Source organism: Salmo salar, chromosome ssa11 (assembly GCF_905237065.1).
Source record: "Salmo salar chromosome ssa11, Ssal_v3.1, whole genome shotgun sequence".
NCBI classification, from domain to species: domain Eukaryota; kingdom Metazoa; phylum Chordata; class Actinopteri; order Salmoniformes; family Salmonidae; genus Salmo; species Salmo salar.
Window position 1 is genome coordinate 98,803,931 of NC_059452.1, and position 20,050 is coordinate 98,823,980.

The following is a 20,050-nucleotide window of genomic DNA, read 5'->3' on the forward strand; positions in this document are numbered from 1 at the left end:
GTTAGCTTTGCGACAGTATCAAAAAGAAATTTCGGATTGTTCTTATTTTCCTCAATTAAGTTGGAAAAATAGGATGATCGAGCAGCAGTAAGGGCTCTTCGATACTGCCCGGTACTGTCTTTCCAAGCTAGTCGGAAGACTTCCAGTTTGGTGTGGCGCCATTTCCGTTCCAATTTTCTGGAAGCTTGCTTCAGAGCTCGTGTATTTTCTGTATACCAGGGAGCTAGTTTCTTATGACAGATGTTTTTAGTTTTTAGGGGTGCAACTGCATCTAGGGTATTGCGCAAGGTTAAATTGAGTTCCTCGGTTAGGTGGTTAACTGATTTTTGTCCTCTGACGTCCTTGGGTAGGCAGAGGCAGTCTGGAAGGGCATCAAGGAATCTTTGGGTTGTCTGAGAATTTATAGCACGACTTTTAATGCTCCTTGGTTGGGGTCTGAGCAGATTATTTGTTGCAATTGCAAACGTAATAAAATGGTGGTCCGATAGTCCAGGATTATGAGGAAAAACATTTAGATCCACAACATTTATTCCATGGGACAAAACTAGGTCCAGAGTATGACTGTGGCAGTGAGTAGGTCCAGAGACATGTTGGACAAAACCCACTGAGTCGATGATGGCACCGAAAGCCTTTTGGAGTGGGTCTGTGGACTTTTCCATGTGAATGTTAAAGTCACCAAAAATTAGAATATTATCTGCTATGACTACAAGATCCGATAGGAATTCAGGGAACTCAGTGAGGAACACTGCATATGGCCCAGGATGCCTATAAACAGTAGCTATAAAAAGTGAGTGAGTAGGCTGCATAGATTTCATGACTAGAAGCTCAAAAGACGAAAACGTCATTGTTGTTTTTTTTTGTAAATTGAAATTTGCTATCGTAAATGTTAGCAACACCTCCGCCTTTGCCGGATGCACGGGGGTATGGTCACTAATGTAACCTGGGGGTGAGGCCTCATTTAACACAGTAAATTCATCAGGCTTAAGCCATGTTTCAGTCAGGCCAATCACATCAAGATTATTATCAGTGATTAGTTCATTGACTATAACTGCCTTGGAAGTGAGGGATCTAACATTAAGTAACCCAATTTTGAGATGCGAGGTATCACAATCTCTTTCAATAATGGCAGGAATGGAGGAGGTCTTTATACTAGTGAGATTGCTAAAGCGAACACCGCCATTTTTAATTTTGCCCAACCTAGATCGAGGCACAGACACGGTCTCAATGGGGAAAGCTGAGCTGACTACACTGACTGTGCTAGTGGCAGACTCCACTAAGCTGGCAGGCTGGCTAACAGCCTGCTGCCTGGCCTGCACCCTATTTCATTGTGGAGCTAGAGGAGTTAGAGCCCTGTCTATGTTCGTAGATAAGATGAGAGCACCCCTCCAGCTAGGATGGAGTCCGTCACTCCTCAACAGGCCAGGCTTGGTCCTGTTTGTGGGTGAGTCCCAGAAAGAGGGCCAATTATCTACAAATTCTATCTTTTGGGAGGGGCAGAAAACAGTTTTCAACCAGCGATTGAGTTGTGAGACTCTGCTGTAGAGCTCATCACTCCCCCTAACTGGGAGGGGGCCAGAGACAATTAATCGATGCCGACACATCTTTCTAGCTGATTTACACGCTGAAGCTATGTTGCGCTTGGTGACCTCTGACTGTTTCATCCTAACATCGTTGGTGCCGACGTGGATAACAATATCTCTATACTCTCTACACTCGCCAGTTTTAGCTTTAGCCAGCACCGTCTTTAGATTAGCCTTAACGTCGGTAGCCCTGCCCCCTGGTAAACAGTGTATGATCGCTGGATGATTAGTTTTAAGTCTAATACTGCGGGTAATGGAGTCGCCAATGACTAGGGTTTTCAATTTGTCAGAGCTAATGGTGGGAGCCGTCGGGCGTCTCAGACCCCACAACGGGAGGAGTAGAGACCAGAGAAGTCTCGGCCTCCGACTCCGACTCGCTTAATGGGGAGAACCGGTTGAAAGTTTCTGTCGGCTGAATAAGCGACACCGGTTGAGCATTCCTACAGCGTTTCCCTCCAGAAGCCATGAGAAAGATGTCCGGCTGCGGGGACCGTGCGAGGGGGTTTATACTAACGTTACTATCTGTACTTACTGGTGGCACAGACGCTGTTTCATCCTTTCCTACACTGAAATTACCCTTGCCTAACGATCGCGTCTGAAGCTGGGCTTGCAGCACAGCTATCCTTGCCGTAAGGCGATCGTTCTCCTGTATATTATAAGTACAACGACTGCAATTAGAAGGCATCATGTTAATGTTACTTAGCTTCGGCTGTTTGAAGTCCTGACGAACCATGTCCAGATAAAACCTCCGGGGTGAAAAAGTTGAATGCAAAAAGTTGAGTGAGGGAAAAAGTAAAAATATACGGTAATTGAAAAGTAAAAAAACCGTCAGGTATCAAAGTAAGATCGGCAACAAAAACGCACAGCAGCGTAAACAAGTCTGCAAGTTGCTCAATGTGCATATAGAAATAATACTATTGATTTCAATGAATGTAAGGAATGCTCTTAAATACATTATTGAAAATGGGTATATTGATTGCCAATAGAACATTTGTTCTTATGCATGTACTACTTCCACTGTCAATGTCCAAGTAAATGTTTAAGTATTTTTAAAAAGTCCACCGATCACATAATTCATATCTTAGGGGAAGAACGGTGTGTTATAAGGTTTTCACCTTGTTCAATTTAAAATCTGTTTCAGAAAAAGAAGTTGGATTGATATTCATGTGATGTTGTCTATTACCTAGAAGGGATCACAAGGGCCTTTATTTATTGGTTTACATACACAAAACATTAAAGACATGACGGAGATAATAGTTTGAATGTGCCGTCTGACTTATGTCACCATAAATTGACCTAGCAGTCTCGACTTTCAGTCAACTGGGACGAACCGAAGGTGATATACTTCAGTCAAGACAAGCCTTCACTCACTTCCTGGAATGTAGCGCCCTCTATGCTTCACCCAGGGGAATGCTACACAATAAGGGTAGGTCCCATGGTTGGGTGATTTGAGATCTGGGTCCTTTTGTATGAAGCATCTCAGTTGGAGTGAGGATCTAGGATCTCAATAGAATTTCTGATTATAAACAAGATTACAAAGGCCAGAGGCGCCTGAGTCAAAAAATAGTGAAACAATCAAAAATATATAATTTTCTAATCAAATCAAATCAAATGTTATTTGTCACATGCGCCGCATACAACAGGAATACAACCTTACTTACAAGCCCTTAACCAACAATGCAGTTTTAAGAAAATACCTAAAATAAAGTAAGAGATAAAAATAATAATTAAAGAGCAGCAGTAAAATAACAATAACGGGGCTACCAGTACAGAATCAATGTGCGGGGGCACCGGTGTACTTTTTAGATTCTCAATATGTTCACGTCACCACATAATTGATTAAAGTACACTGTTTTGCAATGAAGGTCTACAGTACCCTCAACAGCACTCTCTGGGGTAGCACCATGGTGTAGCCGGAGGATAGCTACTTTCCGTCCTCCTTTGGTTACATTGACTTCACCCATTTCTATAGACTTACACAGTAATTATGACAACTTCCGGAGGACGTCCTCCAACCTATCAGAGCTATTGCAGTATGAGCTGACATGTAGTCGACCCAATCAAAGGATCAGAAAATGAATCTAGAAAAGATTTTGTCAACTGATCACAGACAGCTGTTGTATTGTGCACTGAACTCCACAAGCGAAGGGAGAGGGTGAGAGGAAGAGAGTGCGTAGATGCGAGAAGGAATTATACAACGCGCAAATGATCATGGTGTTTGTATGCGGCTGCTATGAAAGTAAAATGTGGTTTGTGGTGATCAGGGGTGTATTCATTCTGCCGATTCTGTTGAAAAACGATAGCAAACGGCAATGAAACAGAGATAAAAATACCTGAATTTGTCCAATAGAAACTCTCGTTTGCAACTGTTGGACTATAGATTGCACCCTCTATCAGCTAGATGCAGGCAAGCTGTGTTCAAGGCGGTATTGAATGTGTCAATGTCTGTCACCTTGATTACTCAAATTTCTCTGGACCTGTGCACCTACGATGTAAACTTTCATTCATAGGCTAGTAACCTCGTGATGAGCATAGGAAAAATTGTAGTAGTAGCCTAAACCTATCGATGTTACATGGAGCTAGGTGAATGGAATATGAATGACAGTCATCCAATATGCTGTAGTAGAAATAAGGCCATGCTCATAAAAACAAAATAGTCCTCCGTCATCTTAAACGGCACCGACTGCCACTGTCCTCTTGGTTATGAGGGCCCAGCAGGGCTTCTCCGATTACAAGCTACAGCTGAAGTGGGAAGTTTACATACACCTTAGCCAAATACATTTAAACTCAGTTTTTCACAATTCCCGACATTTAATCCTAGTAAAAATTCCCTCTCTTAGGTCAGTTAGGATCACCACTTTATTTTAAATATGTGAATTGTCAGAATAAGAGTAGAGAGAATGATTTATTTCAGCTTTTATTACTTTCATCACATTCCCAGTGGGTCAGAAGTTTACATACACTCAATTAATATTTTGTAGCATTGCCTTTAAATTGTTTAACTTGGATCAAATGTTTTGGGTAGCCTTCCACAAGCTTCCCACAATAAGTTGATGAATTTCGGCCCATTCCTCCTGACAGAGTCGGTGTAACTGAGTCAGGTTTGTAGGCCTCCTTGCTCGCACACACTTTTTCAGTTCTGCCCACAAATGTTCTATGGGATTGAGGTCAGGGCTTTGTGATGGCCACTCCAATACCTTGACTTTATTGTCCTTAAGCCATTTTGCCACAACTTTGGAAGTATGCTTGGGGTCGTTGTCCGTTTGGAAGACCCATTTGCGACCAAGCTTTAACTTCCTGACTGATGTCTTCAGATGTTGCTTCAATATATGCACATAATGTTCCTCCCTAATGATGCCATCTATTTTGTGAAGTGCACCAGTTCCTCCTGCAGCAAAGCACCCCCACAACATGATGCTGCCACCCCCGTGCTTCACGGTTGGGATGGTGTTCTTCGGCTTGCAAGCCTCCCCCTTTTTCCTCCAAACATAATGATGGTCATTATGGCCAAACAGTTCTATTTTTGTTTCATCAGTGTCACGTCCTGACCAGTAAAGAGGTTATTTGTTATTGTAGTTTGGTCAGGACGTGGCAGGGGGTGTTTGTTTAATGTGTTTCGGGGTTTGTTGGGCAATGTTCTATGTTAGTCTATTTCTATGTCTGTGTTTAGTTTGTCTATTTCTATGCTTAGTTTATTGGTTTGACCTTCAATTGGAGGCAGCTGTTTCTCGTTGCCTCTAATTGAAGGTCCTATTTAGTAGGGGTGTTTTTTCATGGGTTTTTGTGGGTAGTTGTTCCGTGTTTAGCATTTTGCCTGACAGGACTGTCTTCGTCGTCATTGTTTGTTATTTTGTTTTGGGTTCACGTTCCTTCAATAAAAGAAGATGAGTTCACACATTCCCGTTGCGCCTTGGTCCCATCTTTACAACGAACGTGACAATCAGACCAGAGGACATTTCTCGAAAAAGTACGATCTCTGTCCCCATGTGCAGTTGCAAACCGTAGTCTGACTTTTTTATGGTTGTTTTGGAGCAGTGGCTTCTTCCTTGCTGAGCGACCTTTCAGGTTATGTTGATATAGGACTCGTTTTACTGTGGATATAGATACTGTTGCGTCAAAAGACAGGTATTCACATTCAAGGCGTTCAGATTTTCAACTGATTTCAAAGATAAAACACCAGCAGGGGGCGAAAGAGTGTATGCATTGTGGAACCCATCATTAGCTTGTGTTTCCCTGGGGAACATATATACTGGTGCACCTTTGTGATAGCAGGTGGTGAAATGTTTGGTGGAAAAGCATTTCACTGGAAGTCCTTCACGGAAGAGGAGACTCTCATCCATACACATTCAACTCATTTAGGATTCTGGAGACTCAACCGGTAGGCACATGGACATTGTTGTGTAAAATTGTTGCCAGTTAGGTGTTTATTTGTGTTGAGAATTGAGACCAATTGTCTAATTTAGTATATAGTATAATTTAGATAATATGACTACATTAAGATTATATATTTAATTTGAAATGACCTTACATATATACATGAAGGGAACTCTCATGCGCCAGCTGTGTGGTTAGTGAGAAAGTGCATGTTGCAAATGTACGCTCCCTTACTAGACGTCCGACTACGTCCGATAAATCCGCGGACGGCGTCGGGCCGCTCACAGGGGCCGGATCTTCCAGGAAGTCATCGAACGGAGTCTCTCGGGCCTTCCATTTCCGTTTAATAAAAATTTCAAATTTTGGTCATTTCTTTGCAGTTCCGGATTATTCCACGGGAGGGCGAATGGAATCATATTGCAAATCACCAATCACGACGCGGCTTTTTCTCCTAAACGGAAAAGAATTCAAAGACGAAACTCGGTCTGCGTGGGTTTGGCATAATGGGCAGTTGGCCCCGAACAGGATGGAGTCGAGGCCTCGACGCTTTTCGAGTGAATGCTATTTTTCTGGGATTGAAAGTCAAACAGGAAAATAGAGTGCTGATTTGACCGCTTCACATCAAACTACATGAGCCTACGGTGTCAGGAGAAAAGGAACCATGCATTTACCAATGTTCATTTCAGAGAAATTGTACAATGACACATTGGTGATATTCAACAATAGGAGGGTTTTTTTCTCCAAAAAAGTTACATATCCAGTTGCAGCGTGTTCAGATGAGTCCGTTAAGGCGGGTTTCGGAGCTCTGCGAGATTTCTGTGATTTTCTGTGATTTTCTGAAACAACACACACTTGTTCAACCCTCTGTAAATAAGTCAGTTCTTAACATAAAGACCTAAAACTCAATATTCTATAAGAGCCTAACGTTCAGATTTCTGTGTCAACCAGAAGTGCCTTAAAATGGTGTCATAGGGGCTGTTTTGAAGGGTTAAAAAGGTCAGATCTTTCCACAACTTCATATGTGTGACTAGGCAACCCTCATGAACTGTAATTCAGTCATATATCCAATCAGATGTAAAAGAAAAGCTCTCTCACACACACACACAGCAAGGACGGAGTGACACAGTGCGGTGCTTAAAGACACAAAGAGCCTGCAATGGCATTACCATTATCTCTAGGCTGTGCCGAGTTCAATGAGATGCCCCGCTTGACGGTAGCTCGCTCGGTCTGAGCGCAGTGACCGTGAGAAAACTAGGCCCAAAATGATGCCTGCACCAATATGTCAAGTGCTTTTGGGTGACAGTGAGAGAACCGTTAGGGTTAGAAGCACAATTCAACCTCAGGAGCGTTCCCGAGGTCCTCCCGATCTGTGCAAGCCTAACCTTGACCCTGTGGCATTAACCCTTCACAGTAAAAAGAAGGTGTTTAGATCAAAAAGTGTGCAATGACTTCTCTCCCCATAGGAATACATTGACAATTCTCCTAAATTCAACCTGAAGTCTATGTGGGTTATGAATGCCTTATGAACCTGTCTTCTATAACAATCCATCAGGCTACTGTGAGGTCTACCTGTGTCGATTTAAAGGTTCCTGGAGCAACCGGAAGTTGTTAAAATCACCCTAGAGCTATTGTCATATAAGCAACCTGCAGATAGTGAAAATCACGCAACTCAACCATGTGTCATTCAGTCAATTCTTAAGGTAGAGAGTTCATATTCAGGATTCTGTTTATGTCTACCCCAAAGACAACGTGTGTTTAGTAAGAGCTCCCTGTGACACCCGGAAGTTGTTATAAACAGCCTAGAGCTATTGTCATTTAACCTGCACATAGTGAAAATCACGCAACTCAACCATCTGTCATTCAGTCAATTCTTAAGGTAGAGACTTCATATTCAGGATTCTGTATATGCCTACCCCAAACACAACGTGTGTCTATTCTTTTTGCAAAAAAAACTAAAACACACACACACACAATTTGCCCATAGGGACATAGTGTGGGGCTTAGAGGCTTATACCGCCTTCAATAGTTATTTTCGTTCAAACGATTCAAGAACCGTCAGACCTAGAGCTCCGACATTTTAGAAACCTGTTCTAGAGCTTAAGTCGATAGTGCACGGTGATTTATGTGGCTCTAGAAGGTTCTCAGACCGAGAAACCGCCTCGTGCATTTGCAATAAGTTCAATTCATTTTGAATATCACGGACATGGCGACATGTAGAAATGTCCCAGAGTCGCAAGACTAGTTGCATTGAAACCGCCTCGGCCCATAGAGACGGACCCCAATGTCTCTGTCCGATAGCTCATTCAGGGACCCCGTAGTAATGCCCTGAAAAAGTGGATTTTCAGCACCAATTAAGGCCATTGCAAACGTAACGCGCTATATTGCAAAAGTAACGCGCATTTGCAATATGATTCAACAGCAAAAAATATCACCAAAGTTGACATGATGAAATCAACACAACGAGCGATGGAGAGGAACCACAGTCACTGCACGGCCATCCCGAGATCATCGGGCCAGTCAATTATGCATTCTGAGCATGTCAAATTCGTAAAAAATGTTTAAAGCAACAGAGTCCCACTTCTCCCTCACCATACATGACAAGTAGACTGTCTGCATTGATTCATGGCTTAACATAGGGCTATATATCATTTGGGCAGTATAAATGCCATTTGGACTATGGTTCACTGACTTTTGGGTTTGGAAACCGACTTCCTATGATCGTACATGGCAAACGGACAAACACCCTGATTTGGCACATTCAATACTTTCATACACGTATAATTGACAAAAAAAGAATTGGACATTTCATTTGCACATTTCTAATGGCATTTGGCAAAAAAAAAAAAAAAAAAAGTCACTTTTGACTTCCTATGAAATCATATTCAAAATGCACAAATCATATGCCTTGTGCACAAGCAAAAGCAACCCAAAAAACGACATCAATAAAAAACGTCATAAGCATGTTCATACAGCTCTTATACATGTGTAATTGACATAACAATCGAAAAAAAAAAGAAAAACGGTCCAGAAACCACTTTTTTAAGGGTTGATAAGTTTTCAAAAAATAAATCATATTATCAAAATCTGACCCTTGGGTGTAGACTTGGGTATCATTTGCTGTATGAAAATCCACGGTGGAGCGCGCTCGCCATCTAAAGGAAATTTGGGGTGTTACAATTGGCAATTGCCATCGGAAAATTGCTATATGATTTGCACGGAGATGGACCGCTTTGGGTGGTATTTACAATTGTGTGTATGATTCGTGCTATGCCAATATGTTCCCATGTATTTTGTCCAAATTAGGGGGGGTTTTCCCTTACTTGAAGTAATGTATATTTCTTTTTGTGTTTTGCCTTTAAAGGTTATCAACCTAACTAACTAAAGAACTAATTAACTAACTAACTGACTAAAGAAATAAAAGAAGTCAGAAGAAAATGGAGTTGTCCCTTGCGTCCTTCAGTCCTTAAAGGCCTTTTTCAAGTTTGGGCAAAGAGCTGCAGTGTGAACCATACACAACTTGCCAGTTGATAACCGCTGGGCAGTGAAGACAAAAGGATTAACGGCCTGAAGTCAGGAAAGCTGTCGTCGCAGAGAGGAATATTGACTGACATCTCAACATGGCGGAGGAAGCTCTTGGAATAACAGTGAAGGAGCTGAAGCAAAAAGAACTTTAGCTAAAAGCACTTTTACCAAGCAGGCAAACTTCCTCAGCAGAGTCGCAAAGCACATGACTAAAAGAGAACTACAAGAGGAGTTCAAGAAGCTCAAGTCGGAGGCGAGGACGGTCAGTGAGACAAATGACGAGTACAGGGCTGGCCTTCTGGCAGACATTGAAGCTGGAACCGATGAGGGTGAAGAAGCTAAACTGAGCAAGGAGAAGCAGACTGAAGTTGAGAAGACGTTCCAAGAATGCGAAGCACGATTGGATGAGGTCAGGGAGATAGTCCAGTCCAATCTATGGCCTAGATATGGCGAAAATGAGGTGAAGTCTGCAATCCATGAAGCCGAGACAGCCTGTGATGGAGTTGCTCAGATACCTGTTACCGCTGTAAACAGAGATGGCTTTGAGCTACGGTGGGATAGTGTGAAAACACAAGTCCAATCGCAAGCCTAGCAGAGTGGGAGATGTGGATTCCGGTGGCAGAAAAGGAAAGCCTCGGAGGGAGAGTGAAGGATCTGAAGGCATTCGGCAACAATCTTGAAGCAAGGAGGGCAGGATTTCTCACAGCACAAAGAATTGCAGGAGACGAGAGAGACAGAGGGAGAGTGCCGCAGGTGCCCATGCCAGCTCCACAACCGACACTGAGGATAAAGCCAATCTGTCTTCCCAAGTTCAGTGGGTATAAAAGGAACTTCCATCGATGGAGAAGAGACTGGGAGAGTCTGCAAAAGCAGGGGAAACCAACAGGCTCAGTCGAAGTAAAGAGGATCCAACTCATTGACAGTATAGATGAGAGGATATGCAGAGGCCTCCGTTTGTCTTCCTACAACACTGCTGAGGACATGTTCAGGGTGCTGGAAAACAGATATGGAAAGAAGTCTACAATTGCCTTGGAGATAATGGAGGATCTGGAGAAAATTCCTGCTTTAAGGGCAAATCAGCCTAGAAAAGTTATCGACATGATCCAAACTATAGAGAAGGCCCTGGATGACCTCACGGAGCTTGGAAACACAGGAGCCATCAACAACCCTCTAGTGATCAGATCCATAGAAAGCAAGTTACCTGACGTCATCAAGAGAGAGTGGCTTGTCTTCATGGTTAATCCGAGGAATAATGTCACACCAGATAATCACTTTGAGAACCTTCTTAAATTCCTGAAAACACAAGAGGAAATTCTTGAAAAACTGGAGCAGCTGGGAGTGAGTGAAAGGCCAGAAAAGAGAAATGCTTGCATGGAGAGGAAATATGCGTCCACGCGGTCCACAACGAAAGGAGGCTGTGTTGTGTGTGGTGATGAAAAGCACAGAGAAAATATATTCTTTTGCAAGCGTTTCAAGGAACTGAAGCCGGTGGAAAAGTTGGCTGCTGTAGAAAAGCTGGGGGCCTGCAAGACTTGCTTGGTCTGTCATGGAGAAGATGATGAATGCAAAGAGACATACCTGTGCAGGAACAGAAACTGTAAAAAAGACCACCATTTCTTTCTATGCCTGAAGGGAGACTTCAGGAGGAGTGACTCAGAAAGAAGACAATTCAATGTGAGAAGGCGGACTGAGGAGCAGGAAGAATTTGTATCTAAACTCTCCCCAGAGATGGCGGACAAATTCAAGAGAGCGTTCACCAACATCACCGCAAAGACAAACTGTGGTGAAAAGATCCAGCCTGGAGAGATTGTGTCAGGTGCTGTAGAAGAATTGCCAGTTATTCTAATGCTGCTCGAGGTAACTGCCAATGCAGGACAAAAAATTGGAACCCTGATCGACTTGGCATCAGACACAAATTATTTCACCCACAGAGCTGCCAGGAGATTAAATCTTCGAAGTGAAAGAATTTCTTTAGTCATCCATGGAGTTGGGGGGATGGCCATGAAGGTTAAAACCAGAAGATATCTCCTCAGAGTGAGGGTCAAAATGCCTAGAGGCACAGAAAGAGCCCATGAGCTTGTCTGCTATGGTTTGAATGAAATTGCCAACATCCACAGAGTCATCAAACCTGAGCAACTCAAGAAGTTCTTCCCAGAAGTCAGTCTAGGAGATCTGAGGAGACCGGAGAGCATTGAGCTACTGATAAGCCACCGCGAAGGAAGACTTGCTCCGCAAAGAGTGAAGGTGATTGGAGACCTTGTCTTATGGGAGAGCCCGCTAGGAAAGATTGTTGGTGGAGCACATCCAGATCTGTTTGAAGAAGTCGATATGGCCGCACACAGGTCTGGAACGCACTTTGCTCGATCCATGAGAGCAACCCCTGTCAAGTATCAAGAGATAATTAAAACACAAGAGTTCACAGCTGAAACCAAAAGCACAGTTGCTCGCAGAGAGTTCTTGGATTGGTGGAAATGGGATAGCATTGGAGCAGCTTGCGAACCGAAGTGTGGAGGATGCCGGTGCGGCAATTGTCAACCAGGAGGCAAGGAAATGACTGAGTGAGGAAAGGGAGCTGGAGATCATAAGGAAAGGCCTCACGTACATCAAAGCAGATGCTCACAGCGATGAACCACACTGGGACACAAAATACCCCTGGATTCAAGATCCAAGTTCCCTTCACTACAACAGGAGTGGGGTTGAAGCCACCTTCTTAAGAACAGAAAAACAACTCAAGAAAGAGCCAGAGTGGAAAATAGCATACACAGCTCAAGTGCATGAAATGGTGAAGAGAAGAGCAGCAAAGAAACTCACCAAAGAGATGATCGCCAGCTGGAAAGGACCAGTATGGTATGTCAGCCACTTGGTGGCGCCAAACCCACACTCTGTCACAACACCTGTGCGACTGGTATGGAACAGCCGCCAGAAGTTTAAAGGGGTCAGCATGAATGACCTGCTGCTGAAAGGGCCTGATGTTCTCAATCCCATCCGAGCAGTACTACTCAGGTTCAGAAGAGGTGTCCATGCTGCTCTTGGCGACATCAGGAAGATGTACAATTCGGTGTGGTTAGAAAACCTGGAGATGCATCTCCACAGATTTCTCTGGAGAGACACTGAGGAGGAAGAGATTGAAGAGTATGCCATCACCAGAGTCAACATTGGCGATCGACCAGCAGGGTGCATTGCACAACTGGCCATGAGAGAGACAGCAAAACTGCCCATGTTCGCTCACCTGGAGGAGGAACGTAGGATCCTTGAAGAGGATGCCTATGTCGATAACATCCAGACTTCCCATAATGACTTACAAAAGCTGGACAAGGACACCAAAGGAGTTGAAGAGATCCTGAGGACAGGCGGCTTCTTCCTCAAACCCTGGGTCCGGTCAGGCCAAAGTGGGAGGCAGGAGATCGTACCAGGAGAACAAGGAGCGGTGTCAGGCACAGTACTTATTCTCCCAAACCAGATGAGGAAAGGAGACAATAAAGCCCTTGGAGTTGGATACCTTGTTGAAGAGGACAAACTGTACCTTATGACTTCAATCAATTTCTCAAAGAGGAAAAAGAAGATGAGAGTCGGACAAAATCTCCTTGAAGAAGAGGTGAGAGGGAAAACTCCAAACCCACTGACGAGAAGAGAACTGCTAAGCCAAGTAGCTAGCCTGTATGACCCAATAGGCCTCGTCACACCTGCCAAACAAAAGGGCGCCATTCTTGTCAGAAAGGCGTTTCAAGAAGCTGGAGGCAAAACTCTGACCCTAAACACGTGGGACAAACCTCTGTCTGAACAATTGAGAGAAGAAGCCATCAAACTGTTTGAGGAGTACACACGTCTTAGCCAAATCACCTTCCACAGAAGCCTCACACCAGTCAACTGGCTTGGTAAACCTTGGGGAATAACATTCTCTGACGGAAGTGAGAAGAGCTATGGAGCTGTAGTGTACTTCAGATGGGAAACCGAGCAAGGCATCCAAGTCAGGTTGGTTGAGTCCAAAGCAAAACTCACACCTTTGGACCAAAAGGGGGAGGCAGTGAAAGCTGAAATCTGCGGTGCTGTCTGCGCAGCACGACTTCGAAAGTACATTGAAAAACACAGTCATATAGAAATTGAACGATGGCTCCATCTGCTGGACAGTCAAACTGTGGTGGGAGCTATCCAGAGAGACAGTTATGGGTATCAATCTTTCTTCGCGAACAGAGTTGGAGAGATCCAGAAATCCACATCCGTCGAAGACTGGTGGTGGATCCCGGGAGGCCTGAACAGTGCTGACATCATAACAAGACCTCCAAGAAGATTCCATGTGGCAAAATGGACCAGCGTTCCTGCGGCAACCCATGGAAGAGTGGCCAGAGAGGTCAGCCAAAGAAATTGCAGCTTATGCCAAGGAAGGAATAAACAAACTTCAAAGGAAATATTTCTCTGCAGCACTGACCAGAGCGCAGGCCAAGAGAAACAAGAATGATATACTTCCTGAAGTGGGAGTTCAGAAGGAAAATCAGAGTGATGCACAGCAAAGCAGGCAAAATAACCCAGATGAACCTAAGACTAAGATCCGAAGACCACCAGCTGGCTCTGCGGTAACAAAACTGATTGACATCAGGAAATTCAGCAGCCTGACCAGGCTGATCCGAGTCACTGCCTGGGTTTGGAGAGCTGCAACGAAATGGAAAGAAGTGTTGACCAGGAATTCAGCCTCAGATAAACCAAAGTGGGAGGAAATTCTTTCAACAAACTGGAAGTCCAGAGGCAAACAAGCTGTACTCACTGTTGGGGAGTGTGAAGATGCACTAAGAGACCTGTTCCTTGCAGCACAAGAAGGTATAACCTTTCAAGGCACCACTCTCAACAGACTCGCTGTTTACAGAGATGAAGAGACTGGGCTCTTGGTTTGTGGAGGGAGGTTCAAGATCTTTGATGAGGACGAGACTGCTGTACCAATTCTACCATATGAGGCATGGATATCCACTCTCCTAGCCCAAGAGGCCCATGATGCAAACCATGAAGAAATAGCAGGTACACTCCTCCGGATGAGGAAGAAGGCCTGGGTGATAAAAGGCCGGAAGCTGGCTAAAAAGAGAGTTGACAACTGTGTGGTGTGCAGAAAGGCTAGGGCCAGAAAGTGCCAACAGATCATGAGTGACCTTCCACCCGAGCGTATAACACCAGCCAGACCATTTGAGTACACAACAGTGGACTTATTTGGACCATATGAAGTCAAGGACGAGGTGAGAAAGAAAGTCAAGCTCAAGGTGTGGGGAATTGTCTTCTGCTGTATGGCATCCAGAGCTATACACACAGATGTTGTCAGTGACCAGTCAACTGAAGGCTTCTTACTGGCCTACCAAAGATTCACGGCACTGAGAGGGCATCCAAAGAAACTGTGGTCAGATCCTGGAAAGACCTTTGTGGGTGCCAGACCTGCCCTCAAAGAGCTCTACCACTTCCTGTATCAACAAATTACATCTGAGCTTGAAAATGAAGCGTCAAAGCATGGAACAGAGTGGAGCTGGAAGATCCACCCAGCAGACTCCCCTCACAGGAATGGTGCTGCAGAAGCAGCTGTTCGCACTGTGAAGCGGGCCTTGCACAATATGAGAGGCGAAGGACTCTTCACATGGAGTGAGTTTCAACCATTTATGTTCATGGTTGCTAACCTTGCCAATGAAAGTTCCATAGATGCCAGGACTCAGAGCCGGGAGGACTGCATAGAATACATCAGCCCTAATTCTCTTCTGCTTGGAAGGACTGGACCTAGGGGAGACTTAGGAAGCTTTGAGTTTGAAGACTACTCCTACAAAAGGTTAAGAGTCATTCAAGCAGAAGTTAACTGGTTCTGGAGGAAGTGGAGTCAGTTGGCTGGACCTAACCTGTTTGTGAGGAGTAAGTGGCACACAAAGCAGCGAAACGTGGCCGTTGGAGACGTCGTCTGGCTTGCAGACCAGAACGCTTTGAGGAGTCAGTATAAGCTTGGTAGGGTCGTCAATGTCAACGCTGACAAGGAGGGCATTGTGAGAGATGCAAATATACGAACCTTCCCAAGTAATCCCATCTCAACTTTGAAGCATGTTTGTGGAGACAAAGCAAAGAAACGTTCAACCAAAATCCCTGCTACAATTCTTCACAGGGACGTCAGGCGTTTGGTTGTGTTATTACCTGTAGAAGAGCAGAAGTAAAGCCATCGAAGATGGAGCCGATGTGACCTCCTTGGGTTCAAGAACCAGGAGATCAAGTGGGAGGTGTTGCGTCAAAAGACAGGTATTCATATTCAAGGCGTTCAGATTTTCAACTGATTTCAAAGATAAAACACCAGCAGGGGGCGAAAGAGTGTATGCATTGTGGAACCCATCATTAGCTTGTGTTTCCCTGGGGAACATATATACTGGTGCACCTTTGTGATAGCAGGTGGTGAAATGTTTGGTGGAAAAGCATTTCACTGGAAGTCCTTCACGGAAGAGGAGACTCTCATCCATACACATTCAGGATTCTGGAGACTCAACCGGTAGGCACATGGACATTGTTGTGTAAAATTGTTGCCAGTTAGGTGTTTATTTGTGTTGAGAATTGAGACCAATTGTCTAATTTAGTATATAGTATAATTTAGATAATATGACTACATTAAGATTATATATTTAATTTGAAATGACCTTACTTGAAGTAATTTATATTTCTTTTTGTGTTTTGCCTTTAAAGGTTATCAACCTAACTAACTAAAGAACTAATTAACTAACTGACTAAAGAAATAAAAGAAGTTAGAAGAAAATTGAGTTGTCCCTTGCGTCCTTCAGTCCTTAAAGGCCTTTTTCAAGTTTGGGCAAAGAGCTGCAGTGTGAACCCAACTTGTGAACACAACTTGACAGATACTTTTGTACCTGTTTCCTCCAGCATCTTCACATGGTCATTTGCTGTTGTTCTGGGATTGATTTGCACTTTTTCCACCAAAGTACGTTAATCTCTAGGAGACAGAACGTGTCTCCTTCCTGAGCGGTATGACAGCTGCGTGGTCCCATGGTGTTTATACTTGCGTATTATTGTTTGTACAGATGAACGTGGTACCTTGAGCCGTTTGGATATTGCTCCAAGGATGAACCAGACTTGTGGAGGTCAACACTATTTTTCTGAGGTCTTGGCTGATTTCTTTTGATTTTTCCCATGATGTCAAGCAAAGAGAAACGGAGTTTTAAAGTAGACCTTGAAATACATCCACAGGTAAATCTCCAATTGACTCAAATTATGTCAATTAGCCTATCAGAAGCTTCTAAAGCCATGACATAATTTTCTGGGATTTTAAGCTGTTTAAAGGCACAGTCAACTTAGTGTATGTAAACTTCTGACCCACTGGAATTGTGATACAGTGAATTATAAGTGAAATAATCTGTCGTAAACAATTATTGGAAAAATTACTTGTGTCATGCAGAAACTAATGTCCTAACCGACTTGCCAAAACTATAGTTTGTTAACAAGAAATTTGTGGAGTGGTTGAAAAACAAGTTTTAATGACTCCAACCTAAGTGTATGTAAACTTCCGACTTCAACTGTAGCTCTCTCTCCTCTCGATTCTCCTTCATTTTTTAAGAAATTAATTTGTTCAAAACTGTTAAACTATTGTCTTTCTCTTTCTTTGAGTCAACTACTCACCACATTTTATGCACTGCGGTGCTAGTTAGCTGTGGCTTGTGCTTTCAGCACTAGATTCATTCTCTGATCCTTTGATTGGCTGGGCAACATGTCAGTTCATGTTCTAAGAGCTCAGATAGGTTGGAGGATGCCCTCCAGAAGTTGTCATAATTACTGTGTAAGTCTATAGAAAGGGGTGAGAACCACGAGTCTCCTAGGTTTTGTATTGAAGTCAATGTACCCAGAAGAGGATAGAAACTAGCCGTCCTCCGGCTACACCATGGTGCTACCCTACAGAGTCCTCTGAGGAGCCTCCAAATATCATCAGTATTCCTGCTTAGTCTTGTCAATTCTGCCTTGTTTAATCCCTGGAGGAATAGTGAGAGGGAATACAATGAGACAGCAAGGTTTACTATTCCAAAGTATAATGAAATAAATTGCATTCTATCAGCGCCTCCTCATTTCTGTATTTTGGGTCATGGCCATGGGTGAGAATATGAGAAGTAAACTTTAGAGTCACTGAGTATACTAAACATTAAGAACACCTGCACTTTCCATAACAGACTGACCAGGTGAATCCTGGTGAAAACTATGACCCCTTATTGATGTCACTTGTTAAATCCACTTCAGTCAGTGTAGATGAAAGGGAGGAGACAGGTTACACACAGATTTTTAAGCCTTTAGACAATTGAATGGGCACCGGGGGTATGGTAGTAGGTGCGAGGCTCACCGATTTGAGCTTACGACAACTTGTAGAGTCCATGCCCCAACGAATTGAGGCTGTTCTGCAAGTGTTTGGGATACTCAGTGTACATTTGGTCAGTTAATAGTACATAACATACTTAACTGAAAATACACTAAACTTAATACCCAATAATACTTAATATACACAACTTGTTGCTGCTTATGACTCATTCAGGGAAGTGGACTGGAGATAGGTGGCTGCTGTCACATTTCTCATCCATTTACTCCTGAACTTGAATGAACTTTCGCTCTGCCAGTGGTAACTGTTGCTGTCCTTCTGACTACATTTACAACTTGCCAGACTAGGCAGAGTTAGAGATGTGCAACATCTACATTGTCTGCAGGTAAGTGTGTGTATATAGTTAAAATAACTACTCGTGGAGGATTGTAATTTTTTGTCTTGTACTTTTGGATTTTCATGTATGTTCTGTGTTTTGTTTACTTTCTTGCTGACATCTGTAATGGTGTGTTGTCTTTTCAAACTTCAATAAATGTTATTGTTAACTCTGAGGGGTATACTAAGAATCTAGTTAGAGTTCTCAGGTTTTTATTGAATTGGCTAGTTTTAGTTTGGCTAGCTTTGGCTTCACATTCCAGCTCAAGCTTCATCCATGATATGCAGGAATCAATATATCTCCATATGCATCAGAGTCACGTCTTTTGTGGGCATTTTAAAGGTTGTTTCTAGCAAAAGGCATCACGGATTTAACATTGTTATAGAATGCGTTATATTAACTGGATATTTTTATTTCAAAATATAAAGTTAACAAAAGGTATAATTTTTGCCATTTTCTTTAACAAAGTGTATGGCATACCCCCACTCAATTTGAGCCCTGTTTTTAACCGAACACACCAAGCCCTTCCCAGGCATGGAGGTATTTAAGGAGTGACAGTATTGGAGTATTTGGCTATACCGACAAAATCTATGGATAGCATAATTGCGTCTGTCAAACAGGTAGACCTACCTTTTACTTTTTTTTATAGGAAGAAATAGGCTTCAACAAAGCCCTCTTGTTGTTAGTTAAGTCGAATTAAAATGAAGTTATTGTTGAAATTAATTTCAGAACCATTTGCTGTCAACCTCCGTTGGATTATGCCGCAGCCGCTCCAAAACTGGTGTCTGCCCGCTTGCCTTTTTAGTTGACTTTCTCCCGCACTCTCTCTCTCTCCTCATTACTAAGTTGATGATTGAAAATGTGTCTGTCTCATAACATTGTAATACATTTGGTCTCCAGTCTATGGGCTACAGAAAAACACAAAGGCTACTACTCTTTCTACGTTAGGCTATATCATTTATGTTAAATTAATTTGATGGAGCGTTAGTGGATCGCCGCAGCGCTGCGTCTTTCCAACAGCACCCTGGAGAGGCGCGCTGGGCATGGACAAGCTAAATATTTTGCGCCCCTGCCTTTGGCAAAGTGGGCCCTGGTTTTCATGGGGCGGCATCAGCTCTCACCTAAATAGCACTCATGCCACTGGGTGAGAAGTTTTCATTGTTTTTAGGCAGAATAATTAGCTATTATGTGTTGTTGGAGGTGCGTGTTTGTGAGTTTAGCTCTATGCGGCTGCCTCTTTATTGTGGCATGAACACAACACTCATGTTGTTTTAATCTGATTGTCAAACAATCACTTGAAAGGGCTCCTTTACTGGCTACCCGCCTAACACCTGCATTCAACTCCATTGCTAATTTTTCATGCCTCTGACATAACGAACATTACTGCTTTACTTTTCACTGCTTCTTATTTTACAACCTTAACTTTAAGACAAGCTAGTAACCACACACATCTTTAGGAAATTTACTTTCCCAGTTAATGGGACTTCCTTCAGCAGTTTTGTACAACTTATTTCTCACGTTTTATAGTTAATGTTTGGAATGCTAATGTAGTTTATAAGGAAGGTTCAATAAGTAAGGCTGGTCTGAATGGGTGGCTCACTTTTAACTTCATTCAGTAAGGCTGGTCTGAATGGTTAGCTCACTTTTAAATTCATTCAGTAAGCACAATAAAAACAGCACATTGCTTTCTCTTCTATAGGCATAATTTGAATGTTGATTCAGAGGGGTTGGGTTAAATGCGGAAGACACATTTCAGTTGAATGCATTCAGTTGTACAACTGACTAGGTATCCCCCTTTCCGTATACAGTGCCTTCCGAAAGTATTCAGACCCCTTGACTTTTTCCACATTTTGTTACAATACAGACTTATTCTAAAATTGATTAAAT

The 20,050-nt window shown here is 43.1% G+C and overlaps 1 protein-coding gene across 4 annotated transcripts in view; it reads left to right on the plus strand.

The window, feature by feature from the left end:
• Nucleotides 1–9,622: 9,622 nt before the first annotated feature.
• The window catches only part of LOC106563788 (CMP-N-acetylneuraminate-beta-galactosamide-alpha-2,3-sialyltransferase 1), a 30,704-nt gene continuing 20,276 nt past the window's right edge, over nt 9,623–20,050 (plus strand). The window contains exons 1-2 of one of the 4 annotated variants that reach the window (XR_006757712.1): nt 9,623–15,969; nt 16,161–16,234. The gene's annotated coding sequence lies outside the window, so the exon portion shown is untranslated. Of the gene's footprint in view, nt 15,970–16,160; nt 16,235–17,798; nt 18,173–20,050 lie in introns of those variants that run through there. The other 3 variants (XR_006757713.1, XM_045690170.1, XM_014129641.2) reach the window with 3 other exon arrangements.